The 11874-nt window shown below is 36.0% G+C and overlaps 1 pseudogene; it reads right to left on the bottom strand.

Annotated features, from left to right (window-relative positions):
* Positions 1 to 7479: 7479 nt before the first annotated feature.
* Positions 7480 to 10322, bottom strand: LOC126702391 (uncharacterized; annotated as a pseudogene).
* Positions 10323 to 11874: the final 1552 nt, after the last annotated feature.

The following is an 11874-nucleotide window of genomic DNA, read 5'->3' as shown; positions in this document are numbered from 1 at the left end:
ACTACCAGGCATAATAATAACAATTCATAGTAAATTAAACTTAGGAAACTAACCGAGATAACGGTTGAACGTTCTGTAATAAGTGCGAAAATATTGTCCGAGAATGATAATCTCGAAATAACCTATCCGAGGGCTTGACTGAGCAGTTGGGAACCCCGATCGCTTTTCAGGCGACATATTGCTCTATATTGCATCGGTCCTTGTAATGTAGTTTTTCGTTATAAGTACTTGGTTTCCCCATAGGCTTGAGTCCGGGGACCACGCAAGGCCTTGGTTCTGTCCAAAACTTTTGAGTACTTGGTTTCCCCATAGGCTTGAGTCCGGGGACCATGCAAGGCCTTAGTTCTGTCCAAAACTTTTGAGTACTTGGTTTCCCCATAAGCTTGAGTCCGAGGACCATGCAAGGCCTTGGTTCTGTCCAAAACTTTTGAGTACTTGGTTTCCCCATAGGCTTGAGTCCGAGGACCATGCAAGGCCTTGGTTCTGTCCAAAACTTTTGAGTACTTGGTTTCTCCATAGGCTTGAGTCCGAGGACCATGCAAGGCCTTGGTTCTGTTCAAAACTTGTAATTTTAAGTAGTTTTTTCTCTGTATTTATTTATTTTTCGAAGGTTAGCCCCTAGACCAGGGCGGGGAGAGTCGGCTTGAGACCGGAAGCCCCTAGAGTTGCCCGCGCCATCGGCACTGCAGGGCGTAGCCCCTAACGGAAGTTTATGTCGAAGCAATAACCGCATATCGCCGGAAATGGAGGAAACTTCGCGGACCTCTGCTAGATATAGCCTTGACTCCACCGCCAGCCACGCCAACACGCTAGCCTTCCCACAGACGGCGCCAATTGTAGGGACACGATTTCTTTAACGGCCCAATAATGATGTTGGGCTCATACATGAAAGATCCCTCACAACATGATTTGTAGAGAGTGGGCTTGAAAGGCTTGCCTTTGATCACAGGGCGATGGTCCGGTCCAATTTTTAGAGGGATTCATGTGAAAAATAAGAGTTGGATCTGAACATTTAAGCTTTCTAGCATTACACCTTGAGTGGTTGGACTTCTCGGACTTTGTCCGAGGATCATTAAGGTCTTCCTCCGGTTGTCCGGCGGTGATTTTTTGCGGTATGCATACTTCTTTAAGTAGTTTACACCCATGGAGTCTTTCTCCTTGAGGTAAGACGAGAGTCCTCCGTTTTTTGTCCCTCTCCCCCCTTTTTATCCAGATTACTTACTCTCTTTTATACTAGCCTACGTTTGCTATCCTTCGTCCACGTGTAGGGTCAACTTTTATGAGACTGATATTTGTCCTGTCAGTCTAATCCCAGAATTGTTGGGGATGGTTGATAAAGCCGAAGAATCCGGCTCTGCTGGATGTTAAGTCTTATCTGGGAAGGGTAATTAGGGCAACTTTCCCAAGATATTTTAGATCTCCTATCCGGTCTGGTCCTATACCGTTTTTGCCCCTCTTTTTTGGTGGAATTTTGGGTTTGCCGAGGAACGAACTGTCCTCGGCAACATCTCCGGGCCATTTGGGCTTTATGTTATTGAGCTTGGGCCGTGGCTGTCTTTGGCTTGGGCCCTTGGACTTCCCACGAGCAAAGGGACCTGACCCATAAATTATTGGGCCCCACAATTTTTATTTTAAATTCTTTTTATTTTAGATTTTATGATTAGATCTGCTATTATCTTCTTTTGCCGCAACACAATTTTCTCCTTAAAACTTATTTTTCTTCAAGATTTTTTTTTAGGGCGGCTCATGCTTCACAATTCACATATTCCACTTATGTATTGGACTCCTCTCCTCCTTCAGTCAATGCATCAAGGTTAGGGTTATTTGATTTATTCAATAAAAATTATAGATTTGTTTCTTTTTCTTATAAGTTTATCAATTGTTGTTTTGTTTATTTAATTGCTGGGCCTGAATCTTTTAATTAAATCTTCAAATTTTTTTAACCTTTTAAAAGTTTTAATATTTTGAATTTTAACATTTAAAAGGTAACTCATATTTCTCTAATATTTCTATGTTGTGTAGACATATTTTTTTTGTTTATTATATTTCTCCATTGTGTAGTCACATAATTTTTGTTTTGTTTTAATAAATTCTTGGCTCAAAATCTTCTAATTGTTTGGTTTACATATGAATTTTTAAGTTCATTTTTTGCAATACATTTAATTGTCTGGCCAATTTCAATAGTAAAAAAGCTATAATCATGGATTCTCTTCTTTCTATTGTATTTCTCTATTGCATAATTATATATATATATATATATATATATTGTTTTATTTCAATACTTTTGAAGTTTTGAATCTTCTGATTTTTTTTTTTAATTTTTTTTTTTGGCCTTTTGGAAGTTTTAACATTATAACTTTTGGGTTTTATTTTTTCTATTATCAGAAATTATCTAGAAGATTTCAATGAATATCCATAGATTATTCTTTTTGAGGGTAACCCATCTTTATCTTATATTTCTATTCCTAACTTTTTTTTCCTATATCTTATGTTCTTTGATTCTTTCTTTAATGATTTTTGTGTGAGTATGTGTCATCGTATCTGAGTACTTAGGCAAAATCTATAAAGACTAAAGATGCTTCTTCTTCTTTTTTTTTTTTTTTTTTTTTTTTTTTGGTAATGAATCCTATGTTTTTCATGACTTTAGTGAGTCATATTCTTAATGATTGAAATGGTTTTGTTGATGTGGATTTTGTTCGTATTGGTTTCAAAGTTTATTTCTTGGCTTATATTATAGATTGTAATATATTTATTCATCAAACTGTTTAGTTGAGTTTGTTTTCGAAATTGTTTTCAGTGTTGGACATTTTCTTGAAGCATGTTGGTATCATATATTAAAATAATGTTAAGTTGATAATAATAATAATATAGTTTAATAAATGTCTGAAATGTATAGCTGTTAACAAATGTTTTAGCTATATGATTTTATTTTACAAATTCAATTTTGGTGTTGTAGTAAAATAAACAAAGATTAAATTATATATTGTACTCAATACATTTCCCGTGCATCGCACGGGTTACCGACTAGTTTACGTAATGTTGGTAACTGCTTAAGTCAATTACTATATTTCCTAGAATAACATAAGCTATTATTATCAGATACATTAGAGCAAGTGAGCTCCAGTTAACTCTGATAGGCCAAAAACGAATTGACCCCTTGTGATGAATTAATTTATTAATTAACCAAGTTTATTAATTAATCAAATTAACATACAAAGCACGTGGTAGCACAAACAAATCATCAAATAACTTAATATGCAACGGAAAATAAAAGACACGGTAATTTGTTTACGAATGGGGAAAATCTAATGGCAAAAACCCCATCGGGTGATTTTCAGGTCACCACTCCCGAAACTCCATTATTATCACAACAAGTGGTTACAAGTAAAGGAATCCCAAGTACCTTACCAACCTACAGTTGAACCCTTACCCGAATACCCAATTGGACTTATTTTGTAGTGACAGTTCCCCTTTCTGATGCACGGCTCCCAAGTACGTGATTAACCAATTGTGTGGATCCCAGTACACGACTTCAATCACCAACTAAGAAGGTTGTTCGCTACAAAGTTCTTCAGTTCATCCACACGATGAAGATCAAGAAGATGCTTGGTCACAAAACCCTACGGTGCACATACACAGCAACTTCTTCAATAGAAAGAGATGAACTAAGGCAAGAACTTCGTCTCCGGTCACAATTTTCTTGAACAAAGTTTTCTCAATACTTGTGCAACTTGTGAACTCTTTGATGACCCTTAAAATAATCCTTTTATATATTTAGGGTTAGAAGAAAAGAAGACCTAAACACATAATCACGGATTCCAAGAAATCAGATCAAAATTTTGAATTTCTTAAATCTCGACAGATAAGCTGTCGAGCAGGTGTTGAGCCACGGGCTAAACAGCTTCCTTAAACCTCGATAGATGCAGCTGTTGAGTTTTAATGATTTTGCACTTCTCAGCTTGTTTCTTGGACAGACTTGATGACTTCAACACTTGATCTTGAAACTCTATTTGTTGAAGTATTTGAACACATCCTAGAACTACCCAATTACAAGTAGAGTGCGTTTTGTCAAAGGATTAGCCAATTACATAAAATCATGACATATTTTCTTAACATGTGAACCACATATGTCCTAACAATCTCCCCCTTTCGCAATCCGTGACAAAACCACAACAAACAAATGAACATATGAGAAAAGTCATAAATCACTCAACTCATTTTTCACTTGTTGAATACAATAAAATCTATCCTAACACAAACTCTTGAAAAACTTTGTAAGAAGAGAGTTTATGACAAGTAGACTTTGACAACTTGTATTTCTAAAACACTTTAAACAAAACTCATCAAGGCATCTTAGTGTGAAACAGAAATAGTAGATTGCATACAAGTAATATGAAGCATGTGTATAAAGTGAGAAAAGAAACAACACATGAAGGGGTTGGTGAAAGAAAAACATACATCAATATAAATAAGGAAATAAGTACAACGTATGTCTATAAATAGTCACAAGACCTCATGTACAAGAATAATGTATCTAAAAAGGAATGAAAAGAAACAAAAAGATACATAATATCCTCACTACATCCCTCAGAACTCAACAACACTCCCCCTAACAAAATGACCTATACTAACTCTCATAACCAAAACTACTTCCCCTTTTTGTCATGAATGACAAAGGGTAAGAGTTTCAGGTAGACATCTCATCAGTAGAGATCTCCATCATCATCATCTGAAGCATCATCATCATCACCATCATCAGCATCCTCAGAATCAGCAGCCACGGGAGAAGGTGGTGAAGGAGTAGCCTCAAGAGCAAAACCGCCCATGATCGCCTGTTGTCTAGCAATGCAGCCAACACGGACATTCACCTGATACAATTCTGTGGAGAGTGTATCGAGGCGAGCATCCATGTATTGAAGCTGTGCCATGATGTCTCCAAGAGTCAGATCGCCCGAAGAAGAAGGAGGAGCTGATGTGGGTCGAGCAAAATGAGATGGAGTCGATTGAGAGGGAGGTGCAGAATCCTATTGTCGCGACCTAAACTACGCCTCACTACATTTTACGGTAGCGGCGTCTATGGCACACATGTAAGTGAAGGGGTTGGACGCGGGAAAAGGGACGGAGAAGTGGCGTAAAATCCTCGTGATAGCAGAAGAAAAGATGAGCTTATCACAGGACGCTGAATCTTGAAAAACATCTATCAAAGACAAAATAAAGTGGGAGGGGAAGTCAATGGTAAGATGCTCAAGAAGGGATAACAAGAAACGAGCACGAGACTTCGTAATGGAGTTGTAGTGCGAGAGAGGATAAGGAACAAAGGTCATCACCATGTTCAAAAACCGCAGGCCTTTTGCAAAGGCCGAACAGTAAGTGAACTAGCGCTCACCCCACTCTGAAGGACGCTCACAAAATGCAGACATGAGCTCATCCTTGGACACAGTCCTCAGACGCTCAAATTAGATGCTTAAACTTTACGTACATAGACTAATCACTTAATTTGATTTTTAGTAACTATAAATTGGTTGTTTACAATTGTTTATTTATTTTTAGTTATTTACAATTTTAGTAGATTTTGTATAACAATTACTGTTGTTTATATATAATTATATATTTAATTTATTTTCTTTTAATCTTGTCTCACTTGAACTAAAATCCGACTCCATCACTAATTCGGTGATGATGTGATGTCAGTTCCCCTTCCTAAATTTGACAGGAAATTATTCAATAACTGTCATTCACAAACCGTATAAATATCTGAGCCATTATCGAAGGTATGCACAGTTGCACACCCATATGCTGTTACTACCCTATTTCTCTTTGAAAATCTTTCTACTCTGTTCACAAACTCTGGTGTAAAAGTAGCTTTGTCCCCTCTGGTTGGTCTCTTACCCATTTAGGAAACTGTTCTCTTTCTATATTTCTTTGGCTGATCAGGAGCTCTTAGGTGGTCCAAATATTTTCCTCAGCTTATTAGGGTCCTTCTTGAGAGCCCACTTACAAATGAATAGATTTTTAAACCTTAAAACTCTTGCTTTTGGTGATTCTCTCAATATTTTAGCTTTAAAATATTAATCATACTTGTCAATTGTCAATGCTAGAATGTTCTTTATTTCTTGATATTGCTTGAAATGAATTGATTTCACATGCGACAAACTAGGATATCATATAATTGCATGTAGTGCTCTTTCTTTTCCTAAACCCACAATGTATCTTCTATAAGTAGTCTTCCCTATGTATATATAATATTAACCATCCTAGGACTTCTGAACTTCGAAACTGAATCAGAAAATACTTCCTGGACCTCAGATATGACTTTTGTGGCTTCCATACAACTTCCTCTGCAAATCTTTTTTTTTTTTCTCCTTTTCTTTTCCGAATTGTCAAACACGTCCAATAATATGCCAAGTTGACACTTTTGTCACTCCAAATCATATATATATATATATATAGGTGGAAGCAAATCTGAGATAAGTTCTTTATATCTATCACCTACTTCTTTCCCTCTCTCTGTATCTGTCATCCTCTGATTCTATCTTTCTCACGTACACAAATTTAGCTTAGCTTGATTTTTCAAGATGGATCAAAGGAAAGTGGCCAATATCAAGTTCCAATTACCACAAGATTTAGGAGTGAAGGAGGCAAAAGAGTGCAACAGAGAGCGAGTCTTGCCTCCCAGGAGGGACTTATCAAGCGACGGATTTTCTCATGCCTTGTCCACAAATTCATGAAGATCATCAGCTGTGGAAACGTTAATTCATCATGATATCTTCAGATTATCATATGTTTATACTAGCTATAATTATAATGTTACTGTTTTTGTTCTTGTTTTTTTGTTGTCACTATCCATGACCATTATTGTATCATCTATGTCTTTTTGAAGATACTGAAATTGTAAGGCCTGGTTTGGATTTTTTTTTTTTTTTTTATCACTCATCACTCCTCACTCAATTTCCGTCACTCATCACCCATCACTTAAAACACCCCATCCCGTTTGGCACCATCACTCACTTCTCATCACTCAATATTTTCCAACTGTTTGTGGGACCCACCCACTGACCCAATGTCAGTTGACTTTTCTCTCTCTCTCTTTTTTTTTTTTTTTTTTTCCCCTGCCTCTCCCTTTCGTTTTTCTCTTCATTTTCCCCTGTTTTTCTCTACTTTTCTCTTCATCCATGTTAACACATATTTTAATCAAGCCCACCATCATCCTTATTTTCATACTTTTCCCAAATCTACAATACAACCGAATGGCTATCCAGTATTTTTCTTTTCCAAAAACCCAAAAAAAAAAAAAAAAACCCACCGTTGCAGTCGTTGCTGCAACCCACAGTGACAACAGCAGCAACAGCAGGGGCGTAGCCAGGAATACATGCTTGGGGGGACCGGGTTGTAACAGAGATATACCAAATATAATTTTTAAGTCTATTGGATACAAAATTATCAACTTTTATATATTATTATATACTTGAACATGTTGGGAATTCGACCGAAATTTCAAACCTGTGAGAAACAAAAAAATAGAAAAAACAAAACGCCAAAAGTAAAACAATCACACGCACAAGACAGTATTTACGTGGTTCGGCAATTTGCCTACGTCCACAGAGTTGCAGGGATTTCACTATTATCAAAGAAAATTACAATGTGCGGCTACAGTGTTTTTCTTTCTCAAAAACAACAACAAGACAAAACCCCAATCACCAAAAAAAACAGCTTTTATATCCTGCGCACAGGATTCACAATGGGTTACAAAACGGGCCAAAAAATTTTTGTCGGCCCAAGCCTCCGCTCCATGGACTAAGCCTCAGTAAATCTTCCATTATTCGGGTCAGGTCGGGTCATCAACCGAATCAAATCATGCCTGACGACGATTTTTCATGGAATAAAATTCATCCATTATCATCTCTATAGTGAAATTCCCTGCAATTTCCTTATCTATATAAATTATCATATTATCTGCCAAAAACTCATCCTCCATTCTATTGCGAAGTCTTGTTTTTAACAACTTCATAGCTGAGAAAGCTCGTTCTGTAGTTGCTGTAGAAACTGGAAGGGTCAACACAAGACGAATAAGTCTATCAATCAAAAAATATATTTGAGACTTTCCTGAAATTTTTAATCCCCTACATAGCTCGGAAATTGTACTCATATTCTGAAAATCTGGATGTTTTATCACATCAAGCTCATAATGTCGCAATTGAGACTCCAAAAGTTCTTGTTCATGTTCAGTGAAATCTTGAGGATAATATTTCTTAACCAAATTGCATATATCAACAATCTTGAATAATCTAAAAGCATCCTTGGGATTTAAAGCTGAACTAAGAATGACAAGTTCCGTTGTTAGCTCACAAAATCTACTTTTCAATTCTTGCAATTGAAAGTCTATTGCAACTGTAAATATGCCAATTCTAAAATGATGTTCCATTGTTAAATCGTCATCTTGACGACGATATCTACCTCGACCTTTAGTGTAACGAGCATTCATATCAGGAATATCAATTTCATGTTGCTCACAAAATGATATAACACTAGCAAGTAAAGGCTCCCATCCATCATCTCTCAACTTTTGAATAAGTGATTTTGTAGTTGAAACTAAATGCATGGCATTTAAAAGGTCTTAAGATTGTTGTTGCAAAGCTTGACAAAGAACATTAGTAATTCCCATTATCTCTTTCATCAAATGCAAGATTAAAATAAATTCAAATGATGTTAATACCTGATAAGCTCCCTCGGCATCACCGCGTTGTTTATAATTAGCTCCTTCCTCAGAAATAGTGTTGATAACTTTGCAAGTAGCATCAAACATTTTAATCAAACTACAAATAGATTGAAAATGAGATCCCCACCTAGTATCTCCAGCTCGTTGCAAAGTACCAATCTGATTTGCACCTCTTCCAGTCTCAATTTCATTAGAAGCAATCATATTCTCAACTTGTTCTGCTTGAGCATGTTGCAATTCATCACTACGCTTACTAGAACCAACAACAATATTGATAATATTGACCAAATGATCAAAGAATTGATGAACATCTTTTACTTCTCTAGATGCTGTAACTAGAGCTAATTGCAACCTATGAGCCATACAATGTACATAATAAGCATATGGACAATCTTTAAGAAAAAGAGCTTGTAATCCATTCCATTCACCACGCATGTTACTAGCCCCATCATATCCTTGACCTCGAATATTTTCAATGTGGAGGTTATAATGAGAAAGGACAGCACATATCTCATTCTTTAAAGTCAATGCAGTAGTGTCTCTAACATGCACAACATAAAAAAAACGCTCTTTAATAAAACCTTCTTTATCAACAAATCTCAAAATGATGGCCATTTGCTCTCTCTTCGACTCATCCCGAGCTTCATCAACAAGAATGCAGAATTTTGCATCTCCAATTTCTTCACGAATAGCATTTCGCACATTATTAGCAAGAATATGCAAAATCTCCTTTTGAATTGTGGGTGATGTATATTTGGCATTTCCAGGAGCATTTTCCAAGACAACACTAGCTACTTTGTCATTAAAAGTTGATGTCAATTTTATCAATTCAATAAAATTGCCTCTATTTTTTGAATCAAGGCTTTCATCATGACCTCTAAAAGCACAAGCTTGGAATGCTAGCCATCGAGCACACTCTATTGAGGTTTTGAGCCGCAACCGATTATTCTCTAATTCTTTTGACGTTTGTTTCTCAATTAGCTTGTCAATATGTCGTGAATAATTCTGTAAATCCTCGCAACATTTCACAGCATTTTTATGTGGAGAGTTTGGTTCTTTCCCTTCATGACGAATTAAAGGACAATTCATTCCATCTTTCACCTTTTTCCAATTATTAAAACCTGTTGAAATGAACACATCTGATCCGGGACGACCTATTGGTTTCTTACTAAAAAGGTAGCAAGGAAAACAATATAATGCATCCGTTGTAGGTGAGTATTCCAACCAATCCTTATGTGAAACAAACCATGAAGGTTGAAATCGACGACGATGAGTATCATCATTGTATGGAAAGACTATATTTTCAGGTTGGTATGGACTTTCTATGAGATAAGCTCGTCGAATTTCATCTTGTTTGTTGATAGGAAATTCACATATTTGTTTACGTGTTCCTGGATCACGATCTATCTCTTCAGATTGAAGTTTTGGACATTTGGAGGTGTGTTCATCAGGCATCGAAGTATTAACATTTGTTTCTACAGCCACAGGTGTCCTAATTTCTGAATTGCTAACATCTTTTTTCTTAAAGAATGCATCAATTGTTTTTCGTTTGCTCATAATTCTTTTAACTTTAAGAATATGACTCAATTAACCTGAAAAGAATTTTAAAAAATAAAATTTTAATTAGAAATTTTTGCTTAGTTATATGAATATTATTCATACTCAAGGAAAAAACAAAATTTTTACTATAATTTAAACAGTCAACCCATTTTTAATACAACTTTAATTAATAATAACCCCTCAAATAATTTAATTAATTTATCTTTTATAATGTATTGGTTAATTTAATTATATAACTTTAATTATTGTTGTTTAGCATAACAATAAACTATATTGTTTTAATTTATTTGTCATTAATTATAATGCTTTAATCCTAGTTGGTAATTACGCAATATAGTTTTAATTTATTTGTCATTAATTTTAGCATAACATATCCTTTGTTACAATTCCTAAAATATAGCAATAAATAATTAAACAATTCTTAAAAATTTGCAATAAATAATAGCTAATAATTTAATTACTAACTTTTGAATAAATATTAATTATTATTTAATAATGTTGGTTTACACTAAAAACTAACACATTGACCATTGACCAACAATGAGGAATAACTGGATAAGATAAAGACAAACAGGAAAAAAAAAAAAAAAATCAACCAATGAATGATTGAGATGTATTCAGCCAAAAAAATAAAAAGAATGAGTGAGAATGTGAGATGATATTAAAGCTAAAAGAATAAAAGGGCTAGGCAGAACAGGATTCATAAACATCATAAACTCTAAAGCATTCGGTGAGATAGAGAGAGACTGAGAGAGAGAGAGAGAGAGAGTCAGAGAGAAAAACCTTGAGGGAGGGCCGGACTGCTGGAGCCGGAGCCGGAGCAGAGGAAGCAACTAGTCAACGGCAGATCTCCGACGGCGATGAGTGATGACCGATCTACCGTCTGGCGTCGACGATCTACAAAGATTTCATTCCATTTTTCATTTTAGTGACAGTGAGATAAAGAGAGAGAGAAAAAGAGAGAAAAAGAGAGAAAAAGAGAGAAATACCCTTGAGGGAGGGCCGGAGGGAGCACCGGAGCAGAGGCCGATCTCCGATCTGCGATGAGGGACGAGCGACGACGGCGACGACGAGCGAGCTGCGGCGTCACGGCGACGTGACCGTGGGTTTGCTGGGGTTTGGTTTTTATTTGTGTATTTGGGAATTTTTTTTTTTTTTTTAGATAAAAACCTCTGTCTCTCTGTGTTCGTTGTGTTTCTCTCTGTGTTTGGTTTGCTGTTGAGTGTTGAGTTTGGTTTGCTGTTGAGCTTGATTTGCTCTGTATAGGCAGTATCGGGCATTGTGGTATCTGCCACCGATTTGATTTCTCTGCCAGCGACGTGATGGTTGGATTTTCTGTAATATATTTTTTTTTTCACGGTTGAGACGTGATGGTTGGATTTTCTGTAATATTTTTTTTTTTCACGGTTGAGAATGCGTGGGCTTGCCGTGAGCGAGCTACTGGGCTCACCGTGGGCTTAGCTTGCCGTGGGCTTCTCTGTGAATTTTTTTTTTTTTTTTCAGATTTTAGTTCAATTTTTTTGGGTTTTTTTTTTTTTTTTTTTTTTTGCTTGAAAGTAGAACAGATAATTTTTTTTTTTATATTTAATCTGAGGATG

The sequence above is a fragment of the Quercus robur genome, chromosome 10, assembly GCF_932294415.1.
Source record: "Quercus robur chromosome 10, dhQueRobu3.1, whole genome shotgun sequence".
Taxonomy (NCBI): Eukaryota; Viridiplantae; Streptophyta; class Magnoliopsida; order Fagales; family Fagaceae; genus Quercus; species Quercus robur.
Note: the sequence above shows the minus strand (reverse complement) of the source record. Positions and strands in the feature narration are given on the sequence as shown.